General features: G+C 44.7%; 1 long non-coding RNA gene across 1 annotated transcript in view; it reads right to left on the bottom strand.

Annotated features, from left to right (window-relative positions):
- The window catches only part of LOC144827044 (uncharacterized), a 46,321-nt gene extending 18,878 nt beyond the window's left edge, over nt 1-27,443 (bottom strand). Inside the window, exons 1-2 of the long non-coding RNA XR_013609991.1 lie at nt 27,357-27,443; nt 23,006-23,112 (exon numbers count right to left, since the gene is read on the bottom strand). This is a non-coding gene — a long non-coding RNA (uncharacterized LOC144827044). The remainder of the gene's footprint in view (nt 1-23,005; nt 23,113-27,356) is intronic.
- Between the last annotated feature and the right edge of the window lie 455 nt (nt 27,444-27,898).

Here is a 27,898-nt window from a genome sequence, read left to right as displayed (position 1 = left end):
ATGGTGCAGAGCGCCTTAAAATGCACTCAGTGTTCAAGGGGCAGCCAATGGAGGTTGTGACATGGCTGTACTTGGCAAGGGTGAAGATGGCACGTGCTGCAGTGTTCTGGACAAGCTGCAGTCGGTTCAGCACAGACTTATTAGAGCCCAAGAGAAGCACATTGCAGTAGTCCAATCGGGCCAGTATAGAGGCTTGGATGACCAGCTGCCGCGTTTGGGCGTCAATTAGACCAAGTATCGGTTTGAGGCCGCGCAGCTGCCCAAAACATTTCACGGCCACTGATTTGGCATGCGTCTCAAAGGTGAGATCTTTGTCAAGCATGAAGCTCAGGTTTTTCACTGCGGGTTTGGGGGCAGGAGGAATTCTAAGGGCCGGAGGCCACCATTCATTGTGCCAAAGATCGGAGTCTTTGCCAATCAAAATGATCTCAGATTTAGCAGAGTTCAGCTGCAGGAAGTTAGCTGTCATCCACTCTGCAATGGCCAATATGTCTTCTTTAAATCTCGCTCTGTCCTGGCTGGGATTTTTAGACAGGGTGATCACCAGTTGGGTGTCATCAGCGTACAACACCAGGGAAATTCCCCTCGCTTTGGCTATCCATGCCAATGGGCTCATATATATTAAAAAGCGTGGGGCCCTGAGAACCCCCATAGCACAGTGGATGTACGCGGGAGGTGAAAGGTGGGGCTATCTCTTGGAAGGTCCAATCGGCCAAAAAGGAAGAGAACCACGATAAAACTTTATTGCTGATCCCTATCTCCTCCAGACGGTGGAGCAGGATTTTGTGGGAGACCGTGTCAAATACCGCACTCAGATCTAGTAGGACCAGAGCTGAGGTCCTGCCAGCATCCAAGGCAGATCTCAGTTGCTCTACCACCGTCAGCAGTGCAGACTCTGTACTTTATCGTGGTCGGAAACCGTTCTGGGAGCTATCAAGTATATGATTGACTTCCAGAAAGTGAGTTACTGTTGAATTCACATAAGCTTCCAAGATTTTGGATAGAAATGGAAGCAATGATAATGGACAATAGTTTTCTGGCTTGGAAGTATTCAATGTTGGTATGGGGGCCACTTCTGCATGTTACCAGGATTTTGGGACCACCGCAGAGGCGAGGGATTGATTGAGCAATTCCAGACACTCAGGTAGGAGGCCCTGTTGAACTTTCCTGAAAGTCCGGTCTTAAGGGATCGTCCGTAGATCCTGATTTAATTTTGATCACTAATCCCTCCAGGGCTTTAAGGAGAGTGGTGGGTGATGATGTAAGTGAAGTGGTCTCAGGACCAATGTGTGTGTTCTCTTAGTGGGGCTTGGAGTTATGCCGTGGTCGAAGTTATGGTAGATGCCTTCCACCTTCTCCAGGAAGAAATTCCCAGATTTTCTCATTGTTGGCTACAGGATATAATAATGCCTGATGCCAAGGGAGGGGTGACCAAATCTTTCAAAAGAGAGTATATAGTTTTGCTGCGATTAGTACTTGTGGTGATCAGGCTGGAGTAGTGGGCTGCCCTAGTTTTGTGCACTAGTTTGTGGTAGGATGTTATAGCTGAACTATACTGTAATTTAGCCTGGGGGTCATATGACCGCTTCTATATTCTTTCCAGAACCTTGGCTAGGGTCAGGTCCTCGTTGAACCTAGGCGTTAGCCCGAGCACCTTTAGAGTGAGTGAGTTGGAGAGGGATGTAGGTATCCAGGGCTTGGGTTACCCACCTATGAAAGAGCGCATCAGCCTCTTCCATATTGATGGCTTTATGCTCAAAGCTGTAAGGAAAGCCTCCTGGTCAAATTTATGCCAAGGCCGTTTCAATGAAGGGTGCTGGCTTTGCTGGGACTTAAGGTCAGCAAGCGTTAGCCACATTAAGATGAGAAAGTGATCTGCCCAGATCATAGGAAAGGGTGCTAGGACTTCCAGTGACTCAAGGTTTTAGAAAACGGTGTCAAGGAGATGTCCGACGCTATGCGTAGCGCCGGGGACCAGTTGAGCTAGTTGGCAGGCTGCCAAGTCCCCTAAGAAGCTAAAGGTGTCCGGGGATTCTAGCAAGTGAAGGTTCAGGTCACTGATAATATTGAAATTTGCAGTCTGGAGAGCTAGTACTGTGATAGTGTTTGCATATCAGAATGCAATGCTTTTATTTTATTTTTGTGCTCGTTGGTGGCGACTCTTTATTTCCAGACTAACTAAAGACGTTGTACTGCACCTCTGGCACAGTATGATAAGGTGGGTGTTTTATTATTTATACAGCAGGACTGGATTGGAGGAGAGGAGAGGGACGGGCAGCTCGAGGCTGACTGTCAGAGGGACTGACGGAGGTTGGGACCTTGCAGTCCTCCTATTGCTGGATTCTGCACTCAACCCACACAACCTGCTCAATCTCCTTGATCCGTTCTGATGTGTTACTGTGAACTAGCTAAAACCAACATTTGCTCATGATATTATTAGACTCAGGTTCAATATTATTAAGTTTTGTTGACCTAATACACAGTCCTACGAAATTCATAGAATCCATATAACATCGGGCCTCTGAGTTAATTGGGCTAAATCTGGTATATTTTGTCTAGAGTGGCTACCAGAACACCACAGAGACATTGTGGTACAATTGTGACTATTATGGCACTTTCATCCGATTAAGTACCCGAGTGTGCAACTGTACCACTTTGTGGCCCTACCGATGGTCCCCCTGCCTGATTTATTAGAGAGCTCCAAGGGCTCGTCTCAGACCTGATGTGGGGGAAGGGTAGGAAATGGGTGGCATCACACTAGGAACTCTGTGTAGCAGATCTAGGATGGAAACTCACTGATAAACAATAGACGTGTGCAATGGAACAGGTGAAGGGGATTTTGCAGGACCTCAGGTTCCGCTACATGCAATTCAATTATCTTCATCAAGGGTATCCTACAACTACACATATAAAATGCATGTTCTCTTGAGGGTCCTCAGAATGCCCCTGATGCAGGTCGATTGGCGCAGGATTCCACCACATGGTGTGTGACTGCCTGATGAAACACTGAGCATGGGAGGAAGTGATGGGGACCATTTCAACTCTTGTAGAGTCCATAGTTCCACCCACATTGGAGTACTGTTTCTTAGGCATTAGATCTAAATCCACAGGTGATAAATATCTTCATAAGTTCATTGACCTAGCCCTCATATTATATAAAAGACAAATAGTCATGTTATGGAAATCCTGAGAAGCACCTGACATAAAGAGCTGGCGACGAGCTTCACTGAAATGGGCCAGGGCGTAAATGGACATTATTACTTCAAGCTAGGACTTGGGGTGGTATGGACCAGATTGGAACATCCTCGGAGATATACATTATGAACCTGTAGTTTCCCAAGGACTGGTCTTCATACAACATATCACGTCACACACCTTCTCCTTACAGGAAGCTGGTGACCACCATGCCCTGGGTTTCCACAGTCAGAGTCAAGGATACTGTATACACGAACCAGGGGTATCGCGGTCATGGAGCACACCGATCCATAAAGCGCATCATGGGTTACCTTTGTTTTGTATTTGTTCATCCTGAACCCTGAGGGGGGTTACACGTGGATCCCTATCACCTATCTGCTACTAAATGCATCCTGTCACACTCTGATGTGATCCTCATTGTGATTGTCCTATTGTTAAAGAGTTGCCATCAGATTACGACCCCCACTCATGAGTTTGGTTAACAGGCGCTGTCCCGCATGTTCTGTGTTTGCTTGTTGGAAAACTAATAAAGTCAAGCACAAAAAGAGCTGACCTGATCCAGTGTCAGTGTCTCCTTGTATCTCTGATTGTATCCCAATGGCAGCAACAGACTTCCCAAGGTCTGTGCTAATGTTCCAGGTTCAGTATCATTTTAAATGTATTCTTGTGTCAATGTATCCATGCCAGTGCCCCAAATCAGTATCCTTGTACAACTGTTGGTGCTTGTGTTCTGCCTAACAGCTTCCTGGTTTCAAACTTGTTGCACTAGTGCCAGTGACCAATGTCAGTGCCTTGAGTGTGTAGTCCCTTCGTTGAGTGACTTCCTGTTGCTAGTGTCGATGTTCATGTTCTGTAGCATTCCTATGTCACTAGCCTACTATCAGGAGTCATATACACATTGTGCTGCTCCGATGGCTGTACCTCCCCTGGCGGTTTCCCAGTATAAATGTATTAGTTGGCTGTGCAAATCCTGGGTCATTGTCCCTATGCTAGTACCCTTGAGTCAGTGTTTGTGGACTTGTCAGTGTTTCTGGGTCAGTGCCATCGTGTCAGTGCTAGTGCAGATCCGTATTTTCCCTCTTGTTTGTTTCCCCTGTTTCTATTCCAGGATCAAAGTTAGTGCACGATTTCTTCATTAACGCACGTCTTAGTGTATGTGCCCCAGTATCCAGCGTCAATGTCCCCATGCCAGTTCCTCCATGTCATTATCTATGTGCCAATGTCAGCACCCCAATGCCAATATCCTTATGTTAGTTTGTGTCTCTGTGCCAGTGTGTTTCTATTGTCAGTTTACCCAGGCAGTGTTGCTCTGCCAGTAACCCTTGGCAGTGCAGCAGTGTACACATTTCTGTGCCGGAGTCTCCATGTCAGCGATCTGGTTTCAGTATCCCAGTGTCAGTGACTCATGTCAGTAACCCCAGATTTTTGTCCCTCCAATCAGTGCGGTGGAGTTAGTTTCCCCGTGTCATATCTCTGTCCTGGTGTTGTGCCCAAATGTCAGTATCTTAAAGTAAATATCCTGATGTCCCTGTGTCAGTCACCCAGTGGGACCACACCATGCCATTGCACAGAATCAGTGTATGTGCCCTCTGGCACCATTCCAGAGTCACTGTCACCAGGGTCGGACTGGCTGTAGCGGGCTCCAGGCATTTCCCCAGTGGGCTGCCAGGGTGGGGGCCGGTTTTAGGCCCCTAGGAGGCCATTTTTGTTACAGGGCCGTATTTACAGCATAGCTGCAATATCGACACCTATAACAAAATCGGCTGAAACCAGCCGTGGCAAACAGCTCGGCTGCACCCCCAACCCTCCCCCCGCCGGTTTTTTGTTCCCAGTCCGGCCCTGACTGTCACCAGGTCAATATCCACAACTCCTGTTGGTACACCTGTGTCAATGTCTCAGTATCTGTGTCCCAGTGTCGGTGCCCTTATGTTGGAGTTGCTATGTGATTACTGGTGCTGCTGTGCTAATATCGGTGCTGGCACCCCTATGTCAGTGCCTAGGGTCAGTGTTTGTGAACCAGGTCAATGATCAATGTTACTATTCCCAATTCAACATCATGTTGGTGCTCCTGTGTCAGTATACCAGTGGTAGTGTATTTAAGTCAGTGCCCCCGTCAGAGTCCACAAGTCAGTCCACCAGATTCACATACCCCTGTTACCCTATGTCATGTCGCTGTTCTGACATTGAATCCTAGAGTCACTATTGGAGTGACAGTATTTTTGTCTGCTATGGTTCATGTGCTCATGCCAGTCTCCTCAAATTAATGTTTGTGCCCACTGTTTACATCCCAGTGTTACTATTCCCATATCAGTATTGGTGTCCGTCCTGTTATAATATCTCCTGTGTCAGTGTCCTAGTGTCAGTTTTGATATGCCTATGTCAGTATCTCAGTGACATTCTTCATTTGGGATCCTGTGGCAATGTGCCAGTGACAGTGTGTGTTAGCTTTTATTGGTGCACTTATGTCATTGTTCGTGGCCCCCCCATTTGTTTACTAGAGTCACTGTGGTTGCCCCTTTGTCAATGCACTAGCCTTGGTGCACCGCTTGATGTAATTTTTTGTTTCAGTTTTCAAGTCCCCATGTGGGCCCCCTCTTTCAGTGTACCACATGATAGAATTGTTTGCCTATATAATACTTATACCATCCCGGTCTACTTCACAGCTCTGAGTGGATGAAGGAGCTTTAAGGGCTCGTAGAAAAGACTGATGAGAGATCTAGGCCCAAATGTATGAAATTACGAAATTGAGATTCCCAAAGAGCGTATCGGTAGAAATCGCTATTTGGGAATTGGAAAATGGAATGCATGTAATCTGCGATTTCCAAACAGTGATTTCTACAGATTCGCAATCGCTATTAGGAATTCGCAATTTAGGGAATCGGTAAATTGATATTTCCTAATAGGAAATCTCAATTTAGATAACTGAGCATCCTGGAAGCTCCTGTTTGCTTTATACATGCCACTAGCCCAGTCTTGGAATAGATCAAAGTCATGCCCAGATTGCATCTTACCAGACACACACCTGGGGTCTTACGTTTTAATGACATTGTAAATGTTAACATCTGCCTCAGTTTATACACTGCCCTTCAGATACTGAAAAGTGCACTAAGTGACTCATCAAAGTGGAAGAAACCTGGCCGATTGTGATTGGGTGATGATGAAACAACAATTCCCAATTAATTAAACGCATGAATATCTAGTGTCAAATTCACACAAAATGGTAGTGGTGGGTACACACAATATGCAGAAAGTGGAGACAGGAGACTAAATAGTCTGGTGATTGCTTGGGAGGAGTCATGTTGAATGTCCATTGCATCCATGAGCAATGCAACCGTTACAGTGAGCGCACATTATTAAATGATGACAACAGCTATATTTGATGAGCTATTTAAGTCCTGGTTTCAGGCTCCAACCCCTCACTGCCCTCAGGTTGTAATTGTAATGCACTCCAGGATCAGGACATCCTTGAGGTTATTTCAGAACCCGGCACTTGACAGTTATTATTTGATAGGAGTGTGGGTAGACCTCTAGAAGTTTCATGACACACTGTGAATGTTCCCTTTGTATCACCTGTGAGACAAGTGTGCCCAGGTGTGCGTGCTCACACATTCCTTAATGACACACTGGAATCCTGTTCTGTGTGACATATTGCCTGTGCTGTGAGAGAGGGGGTTCTGATATACCCACCTTGCAGCCCTGTCTTGAGAAGGAAGTATTTCTCCATGGTGTATACTATTGTGTTGTTCCTCATGCTCATTAAGTCATGAGTGGACGCTTTTCAAGGCAACAGAGGCACTTTGGAGGCATTTCTGGGACTGACCTCGCTACCCAGCGGCTAAAAGAGGATAAGGAGCCACATCTCGCCTACCTGCACACCGGGACTTTGCTGAGGGGCTGCAGGCTAACGGGTGAGTGCGGTCAGCGGGGCTGCGAGCGTGCAGGGGACTCCATTGCCCAGGAGCCCCTGCGAGACCATTTTACAACTTCCGGTCCGCTCTCCCTGCTGCCGCCCCCCGCCCCCTGCACTTTAAAAACCTCTCTCACCCTTTTCTTTGGCGGGACGCTTTTCAAGGCAACAGAGGCACTTTGGAGGCATTTCTGGGACTGACCTCGCTACCCAGCGGCTAAAAGAGGATAAGGAGCCACATCTCGCCGCACCCGCTCCGCGGTTGCCGCTTCGCCTACCTGCACACCGGGACTTTGCTGAGGGGCTGCAGGCTAACGGGTGAGTGCGGTCAGCGGGGCTGCGAGCGTGCAGGGGACTCCATTGCCCAGGAGCCCCTGCGAGACCATTTTACAACTTCCGGTCCGCTCTCCCTGCTGCCGCCCCCCGCCCCCTGCACTTTAAAAACCTCTCTCACCCTTTTCTTTGGCGGGACGCTTTTCAAGGCAACAGAGGCACTTTGGAGGCATTTCTGGGACTGACCTCGCTACCCAGCGGCTAAAAGAGGATAAGGAGCCACATCTCGCCGCACCCGCTCCGCGGGTGCCGCTTCGCCTACCTGCACACCGGGACTTTGCTGAGGGGCTGCAGGCTAACGGGTGAGTGCGGTCAGCGGGGCTGCGAGCGTGCAGGGGACTCCATTGCCCAGGAGCCCCTGCGAGACCATTTTACAACTTCCGGTCCGCTCTCCCTGCTGCCGCCCCCCGCCCCCTGCACTTTAAAAACCTCTCTCACCCTTTTCTTTGGCGGGACGCTTTTCAAGGCAACAGAGGCACTTTGGAGGCATTTCTGGGACTGACCTCGCTACCCAGCGGCTAAAAGAGGATAAGGAGCCACATCTCGCCGCACCCGCTCCGCGGGTGCCGCTTCGCCTACCTGCACACCGGGACTTTGCTGAGGGGCTGCAGGCTAACGGGTGAGTGCGGTCAGCGGGGCTGCGAGCGTGCAGGGGACTCCATTGCCCAGGAGCCCCTGCGAGACCATTTTACAACTTCCGGTCCGCTCTCCCTGCTGCCGCCCCCCGCCCCCTGCACTTTAAAAACCTCTCTCACCCTTTTCTTTGGCGGGACGCTTTTCAAGGCAACAGAGGCACTTTGGAGGCATTTCTGGGACTGACCTCGCTACCCAGCGGCTAAAAGAGGATAAGGAGCCACATCTCGCCTACCTGCACACCGGGACTTTGCTGAGGGGCTGCAGGCTAACGGGTGAGTGCGGTCAGCGGGGCTGCGAGCGTGCAGGGGACTCCATTGCCCAGGAGCCCCTGCGAGACCATTTTACAACTTCCGGTCCGCTCTCCCTGCTGCCGCCACCCCTATTTATTGCTTTAATACTCCCGCAGCGCGGGACGCAGCCCGGGCGAAGACAGGGCAAAGACTGGGCCGTTTGAGGCCGTTCGAGGACTGAAGAGGACTGGGCTGGGCCAAGCCCCCTGGTTGGTTGGTGCATTATACAGTTTTATTGGTGTAAAAATTTTTATTTTAATACATATTTATTGCTATTTATTTCTTAAATCTGTATAATGTGCTCGCGGGGTAGTAGGAGTAAAACCCTTATGGCTGTAAGTAAATCGAACTCTAATCGGACACTGGATGATTTCCTAGTCAAAACCAATTTGGCTATTGACGAGGAAATCAGTAAAATGCAGCACAGGGTCTCTTTAGATCTTGAAGCTGCACGAAGACTATCCGAGCACTTAGCCACTAGTAGAAAGTCTTCGATGGGGAATATTGCCTCTGCCCGTACACCCGAGCATACAGTAGGTCCGCAGCCACTATTGACAACGGCTGTCATCCATCCAGCACCTTTTGTTTCTTCCTCAATATCCCCTTCGATCCATTCACTTACTCCACTGGTAATAACTAAGGATCCCGTGCCATTAACCTCCATGTTAGGTACCATGCTTCCCCCTAAAACTAACTCACTTATGAATACAGCTAGGGCCAGGAAAGCGGCAATACGTAAAAAGAAATGTATTGCCAGGGCCATCCATGCTCGAAAAAAGGCGAAAACCGCTAGATCAAAATTTTTCAATAGCAGAAGGGCACTAGGATCCCTTGGGATAACGGATGGTAGTTTAAAAATTAATCAGGGCACTCTGGGTGTGGAAACCGTTTCGGATTTAAACAGCTCCGCGGATGATAGCATCCCGGTTGCCTCCCCAGAGACAACTAGAACTGATGATCCGATGGTTCAAGTGGGTGGATCACCAAATGATAGAGGGGGTGATGAAGAATTTCTTAATTTAGTTTGGGGTACGTTAAAACAGCTACTTACTCCCTTAGAATTAAGGCTGTCTCGTATAGAGAATAATCTGTTGGAAATGGATAAGACCATAGTTACCTTGGCCAGCCTGAGTCTAAAGGAAATGGAAGCTAAACGTGCTAGTGAGATTGATTTGGCTCCCAAAATAAAAGAACCAGTATCCGTACCATTACCCATACAATTACCTCAAAATATTCCTATGCCCTCACCGTTAGTAAAACCTATACCGAAGCCACGCACTACTGTTGCAAACCAGACTGCATCAACTCCAATCGTTGTTGCACCAAAATTATGTCCCTTGCCCAATCCACCCTATAGGCAGAATTCTAATCCACGAGCTGCCCCACAGCATAGGAAAATGCAAAATTCTCTGAATAATTTCCAGCGGCCGATCAGTCGCCCCAATTTTCGTGGTGGCTTTATTGATCTTCCACCAGAAGCAGGGCCCTATGTGACTATACTTGCTGGAGTTCCAGAGCTGGATCAGAATTCCCAGGAGAATCCTCAATCCCTGAAAAATAAAGTCATTCACTGGCTTAATTCCAACACACAGCTCCCTGTTCATCATAGAACCAGTATATTAATGGTCCGTAGAGTGCCATGGATAGGCCCCACACCTAAGTCCTTGGTTGGCGACTGTATTATTGTTTCTTTTGCTGATCCTTACACAGCACAGAATATATGTGTGCGGCCATCGCATGAAGTTAACCCTACAATAGTTCTGAGACCCCTTACCTTCTTTTATCCTCCAAGAACTCACTATGCGAAAGAAGGTTCCTGGACTATTGTCCAGAATGCTGGACGGATACCAAATAGGTTCGATGGACATAGCCAGCAAAATTGGTGGCAAGGGGCACCAACTACCAACATGTTTGGTCCTTTGCAGGAGGTGGCAGGATGGTTCCCAAATAATATCCCGTTAAGAAATCGTTTTGAACCACTTATGGGTATGGATGAGCAAGATTGACCACCACATTATTCTCCTGGTAATGCCCTGATAACAGAAGATGCTAGCCAGAGGGCGAAGGGTGAAAGTTGCAACAACAACCCATGGGTGAAAGTTCCCATCGGTGACGGTTGTGCTTCTAAACCCCAAGTTCCTGTGGCCGGTATCAATACAGAAAGTGTGTCAAGTGCAATTATTGAATGGCACGTTCCGGAAGTATCACTTAAGCCAGTCACAAAGATCCAAAGTGAACAAAGGATCTGCCTAATTTCATGGAATATTGCTGGGCTTGCTCAAAGACTGGAGGATGAGGCATGGTTAGATTTTGTGGGTGTTTGTGATATTTTGTGTCTCCAGGAAACATGGAGCCGTTGCACACAGGATATTGATGGCTTCCAAGCCCTTAATACCCTTGCTGTAGCCTCGCAGGCTGGTAGGGCAAAAGGTGGTCTAATGACAGCAACCTCATTAAAACTGTGCAAACTTGTAATTACCAAGATAGTTGACACTGCATGGTTCCAAGTGCTTATGCTGGTTAACTTGTTTCCCGAACCGTTGTTATTGATTAATTGGTACTATAACATCTTTGATATTAACGAGACAACTGTAATGTTGAAGTTGGAGGAGGCCATGACCAGGGCACGTCACGAGCATCCCCTACTTTTTGTCATCTGGGTGGGGGATTTTAACTGCTCTTTGTGTACCCATGGGGACTCGAAGGTGTGTGGACTGAGAGATTCCCACGACCTTCCTTTGACACATTTCAAACATACACCCCAGGGGGACGCTTTAAATAATATCATCATCTTGAATGACCTAGCTATAGTGGAACCCTGGGTTGGTCCAGACTTGGCCCCGATACCGACATTTCAGGGAAGTAGAGGCACGATGAGTTTTATTGATTTTGTAATTATTTCCAATGGGTATTTCCATTATGTTGATAAATTGGAAGTAGTTGCTAATGCTGCCAGTGACCACAATCCCTTAATCCTATCCCTTTTTTGTCCTGTTAAACTCAAACACTCTATTTGGGATCAACCCATAAAATGTAACAGGAATCAAGGCATTACTCTTAAATGGGGTAAAATAGATGCAGCAGGTCTTGAGGCAGAGATCATAACTGAACATAGCTCAGAATATGATGTATGCCTATCACCGACATCTAATCCCGAAAAGGTTATAGAGAATTTTGAAACATTGTGTGGGCATGTAGCCAAACGCCTTACAAAACCAATTGGGAAAAACAAAAGGTCAGGGCCCAGATGGTTTGATGCTGCATGTTCGGCCACACATAGATCCCTGAAAGTGGCACTAAATCAAAAACCTAGGGATATAGAATTAGTTAGGGCATCTAGAAAGGCCTATAAAGAAGCAATAGGAACAAGGAAGCTGGACCTAAAAAATCTGGCTTGGGAAGATCTAGAAAAAGCCTCTGATTTGAAGGACGGAAGGCTATTTTGGGAAGTAATTAATCGCCCTCTTTTTATAAGTAATGGTAAGGATAATATTGTGATGCAGATTCCTTGTGAAACATGGGAATCACATTTTGGGGCTATTTTTAACCCACATGGAACTCCACCTAATGAATTGTTATTGGGAGACCCTAGGGAATTAGTGGTTTCGCAATCAACTTTGTCCCTGAGCCTATCACTCACCTTGCAGGAAGTAGAAGATGCTCTGTTGAAAGGTATGTCATTAAAAGCTCCCGGCCCTGATCTAGTGCCATTGGATTTTTTCAAGCACAATGTCAAGATTTGGGCCCCTCTTTTATTAAATGTATTTAGAGCAGTTGTTATTAGTCGTATTCCATCGTCATGGAAGGAGGCAGTAGTGGTGCCAATTTTTAAGAAGGGCAATAGATCTGACCCCCGATGCTATCGCCCAATCTCACTAATTGATGCATCATGTAAGATATTGGGTAGGGTTATTTTAGCCAGATTGGAAACATGGGCAGATTCGGTGGGCCTTATTGTAAATTTGCAATATGGGTTCAGGAAAGGCAAAGGTACTGTCGAACAGTGCCTAAACCTGGCATTGATTATAGGGAAATACATGAAGGCAATGAATTCTTTCATTCATCTTGCCTTCATGGATCTCTCAAGTGCATTCGACACCGTCTGCCGAAATAAGCTGTGGAAGATGATGGAGGATATGGGTTTCGAGGAACCTTTGGTTCTTCTGCTCCGTAGACTCCATGAAGCAACCACTGTAGCCATAAGGTTCGGGCCAGGGGGAGAGAAAACAAAGTCTATCCCCTCGACTGAGGGCGTCCGTCAAGGATGTATTTTAGCCCCCTTCCTGTTCTTAGTTTACACTAATGGGCTGGAAAAATACCTGTTGGACCACTGCCATGATTTTCCAAGGGTTAATGGCAGGAGTGTACCGATGCTCTCTTATGCCGACGATACGGTATTAATGACTCTCACAGGAAATAGTTTGCAGCATTGTCTTGATGCCTTTTATACTTTTATGTTGGACCTAGACCTAAAGGTAAATTTCACCAAATCCTTTGTAATGGTCTGTGGCCCAAAGGGCACCAAAACCAGAAAGTTTGTAGTAAACAACTGCACCATTGAAAAAGTGGAAAACTTCAACTATCTGGGAAACCTTTTTAACAACAAACTAAGTTGGGCCCCGGTAATTAAGACCCGAGTCCAGAGTGCTAGCCGCTCTATTGAAGGACTGTTTCGTTTCTGTGGGAAGTTAGGCCAAAAACCCGTCAAGCATTTAAAAACCCTGTATAAAGCAAAATGCTTGTCAGTAGCTACTTATGGGGCAGGGGTCTGGGGAACTGAAACCCCTGATGCAATACAAATTATGGAGAACAAGTTTTTAAAACGTGTATTGGCTATTCCACTAAGCTCCTCAAATAGATTTGCCCATGATGAGGTAGGTTTGAGTTATGTGAGTGACACAATTCGTCTCTCCCCCCTTTTATTATGGGGCAAAATATGGCTGTCAGAGGACTTACAATTGTCTAGAGACATCCTTCGGGATTGTCTAAAATTGACACACATGAATAAGATCCCATGGTTGTCTTATGTAAATGAAACACTTCATAAAATAGGCCTGGGTAACATTTTTGATAGTCCTGAAAACATCCAGGGGGATATCAAATCTGTTATCAAAAAAAGTTATCTGAAATCCTCACTTGTGCACCCTTTGGCTAGCCCTCAAGAATTTAAGGTTACTTTATATTGCCAGTTTTATTTAACCTTTATAAATCATGTGCAATGGCGATTCTATTTGACAAGGTTTAGGTTACACATTTTGCATTTTCTTTTTGCGTTTCCTAGACAGGGGAGCTGGTGTGAGAGACTGCCCCCCTGTCCCTGTAACAACAAAGATAGCCAAAGCACGTTGCATGTTGTTCTTTTCTGTTCTTTATATAAGGATCCGAGAACGAGGTTCATTAAGCCGATCCTTAAGGAAAAACAACTTTGCCATTATAAAGAGGGCTACGACCATTTGTTAGCTTTGTCTACACCTGAAGTTTGTTGTGCAATGTTAAATTTTATACGTGTGTCACTCATGATCAGAAAACGGTATAGCTAATTTTGGCTCCCAATATCAGTTTTGTTGCTCATGTATACTGTTGCTTTATTTTTCATGATTATTTGAACCTGATCGAATAAGCAATGGGCCATAACTTTCCCTATTAATCAATGTATGTTATTAATTTACTGTACAAATTTAAAAACTGCTTCTAAATGAATTTTAAAGTATGTTCTGAAATGTATTAATTGACTTTTATGATTCTTATGTGAATCGAATAAAGTTTATGAATTGAGTGGATCCAGAAAATTGGGTGCAGACTGTGTAAACATTAGGCCTGCATCACACCACCGGCACATTGATGGCATTTTGAGCTTTACTGTTTCTGTAGAGTTTTTCTGTGGCCCCAGATATTCTAGGTGGCATGTATGTGCAGTTCATCATCCCAATCATTTCAGGAAAAGGACCAATCCTATAGAACTTTGCATTGATAACGTTCATCATCTGGGGTGTACTAAAATAAAATGTGTGGGGGGGGGGGGGCAACAGAAATGAAGGCATTCATTACCTGGCTCAAAACCTTTAAGAAAGATGGTGTGACATGGTGTGCAGATGTCCATCTGGAATCTGCAAATGACAAAAAATGCAGTGCAGGCAGTAATTTTACAAAGAGACAAGGATGGAAGTTCTAACACCAATGATAGGCCCAAGTGTATCCTCAGCGGCCTGCAGGAGGTGTAGGTTGGTCTCCAAGTCCAGCTGATATATATTGAAAATATAGTCTAAGGACATGCTAAAGAGGTAAGGTATCTCCTAATAAACCTGGACCTGACTAGAAACTAGATGATGGCAGTACCCTTTGGTGTGGAGCTGCGTCCACGTGCTGCAGCTGCATCCTCATTTGCAATATTGGGTCAGCGATTGTGCTTCATATTGCCTGAAATAATGGTTGATCTGGGCTTGCTCCACAGCACTGGTCATGAGTGAGAGTGGACATTTATAGTTCATGTGATTATCTGGAGTCGTGTGAGTTCTGGCGTTCCCTGTAGTGCTATAGTTGGGAATGGTGTTTGTAGAGTGTGACATAAACGTTTGAAGTTTCGTTATGAAAATCATTGTTCTTATCTGCATTTCTGTTATGTGCCAAGATGATCTTTTAACTAGCCTCCTTGCCAGGATTTTCAACTCCGCCATTCTGAATGAACCTTTTGCGTTTTGGGTGCCTTTTTAGGATTTTACCTGCACAGCGCGTTATATTAATATGTCTTAAAAGAGGGCTATTATCAGTTCCCAAGACCGAATTACTGTGTTCATTCGCTTTTGTGTGGAACTTTTTTTTAATTAAATAAAGTTGTTTGCACTGCCTAAGCCCCATTCAATGTCAAGATAAGATCTCTTCCCACGGAAAAGGCAGACCGCTTCTAACAGTATGCTGGAATGCTTGCTTTTTATTACTGAGTTGTGTAAAGCAGATGCTGTAGCCTTAAAATGTATCTGGCATTTCCTATTCATGAGAATAATATACTACAACGCAGGCATTACATCGTAGTGCCTTTACAACACAATCAGCACCACAACTGCGACATTACCACAAGTTCCTTTCCAACGCAAATCATTACAATGACTTGCTTTAGGGAATCCAGTGTTGGACTGGTGTTGGATTTTAAATCCAACACCTTCCCTACTAATACACGAACTGGAGTCAGAAAAGTAATTTAAACTATTCCAAAGTCCAGCTGTTCTTCCCTAAAGCAAGTCGTGGTAATGACTTGCTTTGTAATGAAACTCGTGGTAACGGCAGTCATGGTACTGACTGCGTTGTTAAGCCATGCGTGGTTTTGGCATGCTTGGTAACAGATGCTATTCATGCCTCAGTATCGTTCTTTGCATGTAGTAGGCATTATCGGATTGATGTTTTCAACTTAATCTATTTGGTCATTACGATCAAATTCCTAATGTCGTAATAAACATTGCACAATAAAAATAAAGTTATAATACAAAAGCTATGCTATATTTGACTACTAAACAGGCAGCCACAAGGGACTTGATTTGAATGGTCAGGTGCAGTAGCACCGGGGCCAAATGCTCTAGGGACTCCACTAAACCCGTTGTAGGCCACTGGGTCATTATTTGAATGGTGAAGCAGGTGGAGTGGCACCTGGACCAAAAGCTGCAGGCACCCCACTAAACACCAATTATTGTTATATTTTCAGGCACTAGGGTCATGAATTGAATGGTGTAACAGGTGCAGTGGCACCAGGGACAAAAGTTGTCATAAACACCTAATATTGCTATATTTTGCAACTGAAATTAAATGAAATGAATGAAATGAAAAGATAATTTATATAGCGCGATGCCTACCCTGGGGCGTCCCAGGGCTGCAATCGTACTGCAGGTGCAGTGACACCGGGACCAAAAGCTCCAGGCACCCCACTAAGCACCTAACATTGCTCTTTTTTATTCATAAACAGGCAACCAAAAATGCAGTTACCTTGTAGGCAACAGAGTTATGATTTGAATGGTGCAGCAGGTGCAATTGCACTGGGCCCAAAAGTTGCCAGAACGCATCTAAACACATAATATTGCTATAGTTGACTAATAATCAGGCAGTCACAATTGCAGTTACCTTGCAGATAAAAGAGATTCGAATTGTGAGTGGCACTGGGGCCAACAGTTATAAGGGACCCCACTAAACCCAGATTATTGATAAATTGTACTACTAAACAGACAGTCATAAGTGCATTTATTTAGCAGGCAAAAGGGTCACGATTTGAATGGTGCAGCAGGCGCAATAGCATCAGGACCAAACGCTCTAGGCACTCCACAAACAGCTAATATTGTTATATTTTACAACTAAACAGGCAGACACACGTGCAGTTACTTTGCAGACAACAGGGTCATCATTTGAATGGTGCAGCAGGTGCAGTGGCACCAGGCCCAAAAGTTGTCAGTACTACTCTAAACACATAATCTTGCCATATTTTACTACTATTCAGGCAGACACAATTGCAGTTATCTTTCTATTAAAAAGGGCTTGATTTGAATGGTCAGAAGATGCAGTTGCCCCGGGGACAAAAGCTCTAGGAACCCCACTAAACACAGAACATTGCTAAATTTTACTACTAAACAGGCAATGATTTCCGTGATGCTGCACATGCAGTGGCACCGGGCCCAAAAGTTGTCAGAACTCCTCTAAACACTAAATATTGCTTTATTAAACTACTAAATAAGCAGTAAATGTAAATGTGTAAATGTATAGGCATTTATATAGCGCACTACTTACCCGTAGGGTCCCAAGGCGCTTCGACCGCTGCAAAACCCTTCCTGGCTTCCCTGAGAGATGGTCCCTTAATGGGTATCTCCAGGGTGAGACCAGGCATCCCCAGCGGTCTGGTGGGGCCGTTAGTGAAGATGAGGCAAGCTAATGCCCAGAGTTGCCGAGTGTGATCGCTGATCAGAGTGGGCACCGAGGCGAGAGAATTGTCGAGTCCGCTGACCCTGGTCCAGAAACCTGCCGCGCCGGGAATCGAACCCTGGTCCCGGGCCGTCCTCTGCTCTCGGGTCTGCCGCCTCTAACCAGTGAGCCACACTACTTCACTGTCACAAGTGCAGTTACCTTGCATGCACTAGGGTCATGATTTCAATTGTGCAGCAGTTGCAGTGACACCGGGGCCCAAATCTCTAGGAACTCACCTAAGCACTAAATATTGCAATATTTTACTACTAAACAGGCAGCCACAAGTGCAGTTACCTTACAGTCAATAGGGTTATGATTTGAATGGCACAGCAGGTGCAGTGGTACCAGGACCAAACGTTGTCATAGCTCTTCTAAACACCAAATATTGCTATAGTTTACTACTAAACAGGCTCTCACAAATGCAGTTATCTTGCAGGTACTAGGGGCATGATTTCAATGGTGTGGCAGGTGCAGTGGCACCGGGCCCTAAAGTAATCCGAACTCCTCGAAACATATTATTGCTACTACATCAATTTATTCTATTATTTCCCTCTTTCAGTTTTAAAAATGTTGCTATTACTTACCCACACTGTACCACTAGTAATAGCACAATATTGCCTTTTTGTACATAGACAAGTCATAACACTTTAACAAACTTTCTGTAACTTATATTGTACAACTATTCAGCAAGCTAAAACTTACAACAAAAACAGCTTATTGTTAATCACATAGGCGAAACTTAATGCATTTACCAATGCTTGTGAATGTTTGCAACTGGTTACCATCAGATCAAATTCTGGTCATTGCATTTCCTAAATGCTGTTTTTGTGACTAGTCGCAATTAGGAATTCCGCTGGACATGCGGCTACCGAATCGCAAATAGGAAATTCCCAAAATGCAATTTCTACTAGGTAGAAATCTCATTTTTTGATGCCACATATGCTTTTATTTGTACCGCAAGACAGTTTTCATTTCTTAACAGTCTGAAATAGCGATTCAGACCGATAAGAAATGCAAAATGTGTGGGCCCTTGTAATCTAAAATATATCAGAGTTAGAAGGGCTGTACGTAGGTTAACTTGTAAAACAGTTGTGAAGTAACTTTTTGTCCAGGGAGACTTGACAAGTAAATGTGAATTTAACTAATGCAAGAAATAATTACTCATCTCCGTGTCATGCACATTTTTGTTGCTGAACATGCAAGAGCAGCATTACTGATCACTTGAAAATTGGATACACTCTTTGAAGTTTTTCACAATGTAACACTCGTCTGTAATTTTATATTGTACACTGGACATATTCCTAGGTAAATTGCATGCATTCCCAAACTGCTGCAGGGACTCAGCTAGCCAACCCTGATCAAGTTCTCAACAATGGCGTAAACCTTTAAGGTAATCCATGTCAATGATGCTTCTGTTAATATTTAAGGTTTTGATGTTGTTTCTGTAATGTTTTCCATTCAACATGTGACTCTTGTTTGATTTATACTTTGAAGTGAGATGTCTCTAAGTTCCTGAGTGAGTTCAGGTTATGGATGGGTATGCAAGAGGGGCTTAATGAAGAGTTCTTGGGTAGGAGATCAAGGCAGTGAGATTTTCTAAAAATGGCTGTTGGTGGGTAAAAGAGGTTTTCAGGCTACATGCTCATGCCGTCCTTGGCTTCTCTGTGTAGCATTCAGTACGATGGTCACATGTGCACCAATTGTAATTTCCATTTTATATGAAAGTGTGTGAAGGCAGCACACAGCTGTTGAAATATTGACAGTATCAGAGAAAAAGATGTGTTTACAGGTGAAGCATCGGTGGAAGAGAATAAAAGGGTGGGCGGTAAAAGGGGGCAACACAAGAAGGTACATGCATGGCAGAGTGAAAAGACGGTGATGATGAGGAAGGAGATGGAGTGTGAGATATGCAGATGGAAGATTTCAGAAACGTTATGAGGAGAAAAGTGCAAGTGTCTAACTGTGAGAGACTGCAGAGGAAAGTGGTAAGGAGGGGAGAACTGGAGTGATTGAGACACTGTTGGTCTTTGTGTTAAGTTATGTTTACAGTGTTTTTGTAGCGCACTTATCACCCATGAGGGTATCCAGGTGGTTTGTGGCTGGTATGTCCATGACCTTGGCTTTGTAAGGGACTAGGGATATCAGTCCATGGTTGGCGTCTTTGGTCTAGTTGACAGCAGCCTTCTTTAGGAGGGCGTTGACGGCTGCATGCTTTTCTGGTTCTGGAAAGATGGCAGTGCTGATCATGGTGTTTAGGATGAGGGGGAGGAACTCACTGATAGGGCTTGTTCCTTTGTCGAAGGCGTGATAGGGGCAGGGATCAGCCAGGGCCTGAAGTGTGTAGTCTTCATGATTGCTGTGGTTTCCTCTGTACAAATGGGGTCCCATGTTGTGATTGTGCTGTTTTCATGTGTCAATGGAAGGATTCTTGTGAGATTCAGGGGTCTTCTTGTGGGGCAATGGTTGCGTTCTTGCTGCAAGAAGTTTGAAATGTTGATACACGGATCTGGAGTTGGGCTGATGTTGCCAGCAGCAGCTGTGGGGGTGGAGAAATCCTTGACAAGCAGGAAGATTTGTTTGCTGCTGTTGCAGCTCGCATTTATTTGTTCAAATAGGGCCTTCCTTTTATATTCACAGATTATCTAGTGGTACCTTCGCTGGTATCTTTGGTAGTGTCTTTTCCACTTCACAATGGCCCGTTTTCTATTTCCAGTTGTTTGCCATTCTGAGGACTTCCATGTACCAGCTGGCTTGCTTTCTACTTTTGGCTGTCTTGCTTCGTTTCTTGGGAGCCAGATTGTTGGTGCAGTTAGCGATCTACTTGTTAAAGTTTTCAGTGTTGCATACTAGGAGGCCCATGTGTTCCAGTTTGCTCTCATAGAGTGTGGGTGTCCAATCCAACTCGGTTAGGTTGTTCCAGTGTTGGTGAGCTGGGCACGCTGTGGAGGGTGGGGTTTTTGCATTGATGGATGTTGATTGTGAAAATGACTATCGTTTGGTCGGTCCAGGTGACTGGTCTGTATGTGTTGATTGTGATGTTCTTGAAGGATGTAAAGACAGGATAGAGGATGTGTCTGTCATCGTGGGTGGGCTCTTTGGTGCATTGGGTTAGTCCCAGGTGTCTGGGGCTGTCTAGAAGGACGGGTAAGTTGGGGTCAGTCCAGTCTTCTAGGTAGAAGATGAGGTCTCTTAGGAAAATGAAAGTGTTGTAGGATTAGTGGAGCGATGGTTGGACGTAGACCAGGGTTCCACCCAGGGCAAAGTTTTCTATGATTTGTATTTTACAGTTGAGGTGTTCCATGTAGTTTGTTCTGGATTCTGTGGAGGGGGTGCAGTTCAATGAGTATTCAGACACTATAGAAAATCCTCTTTGGGGCTGTTTAAGCAGTCATGCCTGGTGATCTTGTATCTGGTGGTGATGGCTGCAGGGATGTCTGGCATTGGGCTTTGGCCAGCCATGTTTCACTTAGGAAGAGGCGGTCCAGGGTGTCGCCCAGCAGGTCCCAAATCTCTTTGATTTGCTTGCTGAGCAAGTAGGTATTTGAGTGAGTGTGGGTTTAGTGGATTTTGGAGTTGTAGGAGTGGTGGTGCAGTTGAAGTGGTAGAAAGATCAGGTGAAAGCTTCCCTCATGTTGTGCGGTTTGACATGCCAGCAGAGGGTGGATTGATGTTTGGGGCTCATGGCGTAAAGGAGAGCGGAAGGGTTGCGGTGGGTCAGAGAAGGATTGGGGGTTGTAGTGCTGGGTATGGTCCAGGCGGGATGGGCAACTTGTGGCATGCCTTTGACGCATCTGCACTGCGGCCGCCATTAAGTTGGTCTAAGAGGAGGGCAGGGGACGGTGGGAGGGAATGATGTAGAGAAGGCCAGAAAGGGGCACGGGAAGGAGTACCGCGCAGAGAAAGGAGAAAGAGAGACAGCACAGATGTCAAAGAAAAGTCCGAAAAGGAGAGCGAGAGAGGCAAAAGAGATGGCACAAAGAGCGGAACATGTCAGAAGAGTGAGAAACGGCAAACAGAGCAAGAGCAAAGGCCAAAAGTGGGAGAGAAACAGCATAAAAATTAGGTGAGAGAAAAGGCCCAAAGAATGAGAGAAGTGGCACAAAAGTCATAGAAATGGTGAAAGACATGTCACAAAAGTTCCACAGAGAGTGGGAGCAAAGGCATAGAGAGCAAATGAAATGGCACAAAAGTTACAGAAAGAGTGAGAGAAAAGGCACAGGGTATGAGAGAAATGACCCAAAAAATCTGAAAGAGAAAGAGAAAAGAACCGGGTGAGAGAGGGAGCGCCCACTAGAGGGGGAGAGATGAGGAGGGTGCCATGAGGCTCTGGAAATGGGTCTTGACCTGTCGGAGGACTGGTGGCAGGTAAGTCAGGGGGGTAAGCGGGCACTATGCAACCTACTTATGGCTGGTCCATGCTGCGTCATACATCAAACGGTGATGGGATGCACACCCTACTAATCACAATTCATCCATTATTTGTCCAAAATCATTAAAGTGTGCATGCTAATTTACTGGATTTGTGCCTTCACCCGGTGGCACAGTGATAGTTAACCATACTATATGGGGCGTCATTTCACCCCAAACCCAGTTGCACAGCAAAATTGTAGAATTACGATATTTCCAAAATACTTTCTTCCTTTTACTCCATTTTTTCAATTTTACTCCAGTTTTTTCAAAAAAATCTTTTTCATGGTTTGATCCACATGTAAGGTAGCATGCTCTTTCCCAGCTTCAATTGCTCAAGAAGTGCCCATCCAGACCTCTATTAAGAACACAATAGAAATGCATGATTCATCCATAGCAGTATTCCTTTATTAAAAACCCAATGCATTTCGAAGCTTCACAAGCTCTTCTTCAGGGGTAATTCTTGAAACTGTTTAACACTTCCATCACGAAATCCATATCCGTAACAGTGCTGCCTTCAATAACGAGGTCCTGCGGGTGGGGGGAGCAGGGGGGGAGGGTGCAAGAGCACAGGGGGCTGCCACAGACCTTAGTATAATAACTTCCAAATTAAAACATTTTCAATTCTAACCATTTACAACAAATCATTGTAATTATTTATACAGCCATCACTGCTAAAAAAGGATTGGTGATGCCATTAGGTAGAGCTTAATTTAAGCAGATGGGGGCCATCTGCACTTATTTTTGGGGACTGGCACTTATTTTTCTGCATCAGATATTTACTGCGCACAAGAGAGGGAAAAAGACAGAAATCGGAAAGGCGGAGGAAGGGAAAGATGGCAAAACATCACAAAAGAAGAAAATAGGAGTCTTCAAAGAGTGGGATACAGGAGCATAGAGTGTGTGGTAGTGGATTAAAGAGGCATGAAGTGGATTTAAAACTACCTGCCTTAGTATTCGGCATGCCAATGTCATTGGCGTAACAAAGCGTGAGGGGGCCCCCTGCAAGCTATGCTGAAGGGGCCCCTCATACTCACATCAGTATGGGTATTTTTGGGGCCTCCAACCCCTGTACCACGAGGCTGCAGGGGGATTTATTATGCCCCTGGCCAATGTGTAATTACACCGGTTGTGGGTTTAGGGTACAGCTTCGGGTACCAGCACTCTTTCTTTAACAAATTAAGTGCTATCAATAGGTCTGGCCTGTATTTTATGTATGGTCTTTGTTTCGTGACACGTCTGGATGCAATAACAGAAAACTCACAGAGAGACCACAAATACGTTCATTACTTTGAATTACCTGAGAGAAAGCGTAACTCGAAGTGTCATACAACTGGCAGTAGAATGTCACTCATCTGCACTTTGAAACCATTTATCTGGAAACATTTATAGGAAGGTGCACAGGGCCTGAAAAGGAGGAAAGAGTTACACTCAGAATAAATCAATCAATCAATATTTTTTATTCGTTTAAAACAAGTAAACCATGAAAGAAAAATATTTCAATACAGTAAAAATACAAATAAATAAGACAAGAATCAAGTACATAGTAAGCTGTATTTGGGTTCAAACAACAAACAACAATTAAAAGTTTAACAAAATATGAAAGCAATGCTAAAATCATTATGTTAACCTAAAATAATTGAATTTCTCATTCTAACAGCACATTTTAGCAAGCATTAGCAAAGCCATATGGTCTTGCCTATGCAAGAGCTATTGGCTTTGCCAATATGTTTTAGTCAAGTTGTACACCAGCGTGGCTGCTGTTTAGCATGGCTAAACGTTAGTTGCATAGAGGAGAGGTGCATGGAGTGTCGTAGAGCGGAGTGACAGATAACCGAGTAGAATAGAGTGTTGTAGAGTGGAGTGGCAAACAGTAGAGTGGACTGGTGTAGAGTGCATTGGCATAGAGTGTTGTAGAGTATAGTGGTGTAGAGTGTAGTGGTATTGAATTCAGTGGCGTACAATGCAACATCATAGAATGCAGTGTAGTAGATTAGAGTGGTGCATAGAAGAGTGGAGACGCACAGACAGGAGTGGTGCAGAGTGGAGTGGTGTAGAGTTGAGTGATGCAGTGGCACAGATTATAGGTGAGTGGCAAAGAGTGCAGTGGCATAGAGTGGCGCACAGTAGAGTGGAATAGATTGGTGTAGAGTATAATGCCGTAGAGTGCAGTAACATGGAGTGCAGTGGCATAGAATGGAGTAGTGTAGAATATAGTGGTGTAGAGTTCAGTGGCAAAGTGAGCAGTGTTACAGAACAGATTGTCAGAGTGCAGTGGTGTGGAGTGGAGAAAAGAGGTGTAGAGTACAGTGATGCAGAGAACAGTGGCATAGAGTGCATTTGTTTAGAGTGCATTGGTGTAGAGTGCAGTGGTTAAGAGTAGAGTGGCGTAGAGTGCAGTGGCATAGAGTGAAGTGGAGTGGTATAGGGTGCAGTGGCGTCGAGTAGATTGCTTCAGAGTAGAGTGAAGTGGCAGAGAGTAGAGTGGTGCAGGGTAGAGTGCATTTGCGTAGAGTGGCATAGAGTGAGGTGGCTTAGAGTAAAGTGGTGTAGAGTAGATTAGAGTGGCATATAGTGGATTTGCATTGAGTGCAGGGGCATAGAGGTGAGTGTTATAGAGAAAAGTGCATTGGCGCAGAGTGTTTTGGCATAGAGTACAGTGACATATAGTGGAGTTGTGCAGAGTCGAATGGTGTGGCCTAGACTGGAGAGGTGTAGAGTGCAGTGACAAAGAATTCATTGGCTTAGAATAGAGTTTCCAAAAACGAAAATGTGTGGAAATTGCATCACCTAGTGTAATGATTTGTTTTGATCATATTAAAGTATGTGTTTCCAACACACAGAAATAACAAAAAATATTAAACATTTGTGTTCCTAGTTCTGATGTATTCTGAAATACTTACACAGTTCATTTAAATGTTGTAGTGTGCTAGAAAAAAAAATCTTTCCCACTGTCAGTATCTAGCAAAAGACAGCGCCTGACATTTGACCTCTGTCTTTGAATACACAGCAAATGTGACAAGATAACAATAAGATTTAAAGGCATTTTTACAGAGAGCAGATTCGTGAAAGAATACAGAAAACAGTTTAGGCAATGGGAGGGACGAACTGAACATAGAGTGCCTAAAGCAAATATAGCCAAAAAATAGAAAGCCAGAAAATGTGAGTTACAAACTATAAAGCCAATGGTGGATGTATGACATTACAATGCATGCTTTTACATCGCATGCTTTTACAACGCTGTTTTTACAACGCATACCATTACAACGCATAGTGCTTTTAGGCGCTGGATAGTGAATTGTTTAATTCACTATTCCAACTCCAGTCCCCGTGGATAGTAGGGAAGGTGTTGGATAGTACATTAAACACATTCCCTATCCTAGAGCGCCCCCCAGCGCAATGCGTTGTAATGGTTTGTGTTGTAAAAGTTGCGTCGTAAAGGCACTGCGTGGTAAAAGTTGCGTTGTAAAGGATGTTTCCCCCAATGGTATGCAACGGGCGGCATGCATCCCTAGGTCAGCTTTCTGAAAGTCCCCAAGATGTCTTTAGCAAACAAGACAGTTGTGCTGTCTGGTAGGCTGCAACCTAAAATTCAGGCAACATAAAGCCAGGTTCGAAAATTAGTCAGCATCTGCAAATGTAGCAGGGCTGGCCTGGCTTGCCTAAAATTCCACCCAGTACAAAGTGGTTTTAAAAATCTTTTACTAATATTGGAATAGAAAGGACAAACAAAAAGTGCATAGTCTCTTGAATGCAACAACCATCACATCGGCAGAGAGTATCGATTTTATCTGTTGTCCAGACATTTGGCACAACAACAAACATAAGGGGCCCGATGTAGGTGGCCCAAATACCGGTCGGTAACGGTGATATTTGGTAAATTTCACAGTTACTGACTCGTATTTAGCCATTCCTGATGTAGGGAAGGAATCAGTAATAAGGAATCGGTAAATACCGATTCCCTAATACCGATTCTTTATTGGCCTTGCATTTAAGGAATTGGTAATACCTTCAACTTCAAGTTGGTGGTAATTACCGAATTCCTTTAAAAAAGCACTTTCTTGCTTTTTTTTAAGTGCCATGTGGCACACATCCATGCCCTTAGGGCATGGATGTGTGCCACATGTGCAGACATGCACATTTCAGGGGTGCATGGCACCCTTGAAATACCTCCCGGTATTACCGATTTGGTAATACCGAATCGGTAATACCGAATGTCTTCGCATTCATTCCTATGGCCCTCCAAGCCCATAGGAATGAATGGGTAGGTATTCGTTATTATCGATTCGGCAATAACAAATATTAAGGATTTGATATTTTTTACCGATTTCTTACCTACATATGAAATACCAATTCCTGAATACCGAATCGATAAAATTCGGTATTTAGAATTCGGTATTTCACTATTACCTACATTGGGCCCAAGATCTTACAGAGGGCATGGATAGTGCTCCAGTTTCCTATTCACCAGATCTGAATGACATAAAAGCATCCAGATAATATCACCCTTGACTTTCTGGTAGGACGAACAAACCAGGGCAAACTAATTTAAAATAACTATCCTTGCCATATTCAAGCCATGAAATTGTATTAGCACTCAGAGTCACAATATAAAGTAAACAAACCATGCAAAAGAGCCCACCTCTTAGGAGAAGAGGAGCAGTGGTGTAGCTAGGGGAAGCGGGAGCAGTAAGCCCTGGGCAGCACTGTTTTCGGGGGCGGCTGAGGTGAGCAAGTCGTGTATGTCAACTACCACCATCCCCCTGCCCCCAAGAACAGGTCGTCCTTTGGCCACCAGACCCTCCCCCAAAAAGTCGTCCATCCATTGCCACCCCCAACCACTCTTACATGAACCGACCGCAAACTTAGGGTCCGTGCTGGTTGGCAGTTGGTCTAGCTATGCCATTGTAGAGGAGTGCAGGGAAAATAGAGAAACAGAGTATAATCTATAAATGAGGGCAGCAGATGACAAAGGGGATAAAGCTAACTAGTGACAGAATCAATCCAGTAATCACTAATGTGAAACTTTAGCACCAAAAGGTGAAGCACAGAATGGGGTGAGTAAAATGATGAATACATTACAATGAAAGTAAAATAAAACATTAAAAGGGACATGGAAGGAAGGTGGAGGATGAAGGCAATCCAGAGGATGCAACTTTTCCTAGATGCTAACACAGAGTGCTATAAATATTCTGAAGAAAAAGGCTGATAGTCAAGCACCTGGTACTATATGTCTTTGTTTTAAAATGTTAAGAATAGTGCCAAGAAGCTCAAAATTGTGTGCTACACAGCTCTTTCCATACAACAACCCATGGGGCGCACCTCTGTTCTTCATGATTAGTGTAGGAGAAGAAGTAAAGTGTTAAAGATCAAATAATAAAAGAGAAGAAAAAGTAATACAAACATCGCCCCCTCCTACAGCCCACTTACACAGCCCTGTGTCTTGAGTTTTAGGCAACATGACGCTATATTTTGGGACTTGTAGTTAGCGTTGTATCTCAGCCCACAAAGAGATGCTGCTCAGAGAGAAAGGCCTGAATGTACAAGCACTTCACCTTAAATGTCAGCTCTCAGGTTGAGAGGTGGCCCCTCACCCTGGTACAGCAGTAATACCCCCCTCTTCACTCGCATACTCCCCCCGGGAAGGATACCTCTTCTGCGCTCTTCTTTTCCTTGTAGTTCAGCTCAAGAGGGGCTTGTGTAGTCAGCATCCGTGTGGTAGCTCCTTCTCCTCTGGCGGTGTCTGTCTCTTCACTCCCTGACAGCTTTTATAGGCATATGCCTGGCCTGTAACCCCACCCACCACCTACATCAGAACTTAAACTAAAACAACCTTTCATAATTCATAATGCAATGAAGGAATGCTTGCAGCTTGTCTGTTTCATGTCAGAATTTACTGGAACAATAAACCCTGCTGGAGCTAAGTCACATGATTTACTGGAAATACAGGTGTTTCCAGCAAAACAAGTTGTTTTAGTTTTAGTTCTGATTTAGGTGGTGATAAACTACAAGGAAAAGTATTGCTCGCCAGACTGATGTATGTTCTTTATATATATATTCACTAAAAAAACAAAGGTTACAGGGATGTTATAGTTAGGAAATAGAATTTAAAAAACCTAAGAAATTCAGTGAAACAACCAAAGGATACAGGGATGTTATAGTTCGGTTGATATTTCACTCGTACAAAACCAGA

Source organism: Lissotriton helveticus, chromosome 4_1, assembly GCF_964261635.1.
Source record: "Lissotriton helveticus chromosome 4_1, aLisHel1.1, whole genome shotgun sequence".
In the NCBI taxonomy this organism is placed as follows: Eukaryota; Metazoa; Chordata; class Amphibia; order Caudata; family Salamandridae; genus Lissotriton; species Lissotriton helveticus.
Note: the sequence above shows the minus strand (reverse complement) of the source record. Positions and strands in the feature narration are given on the sequence as shown.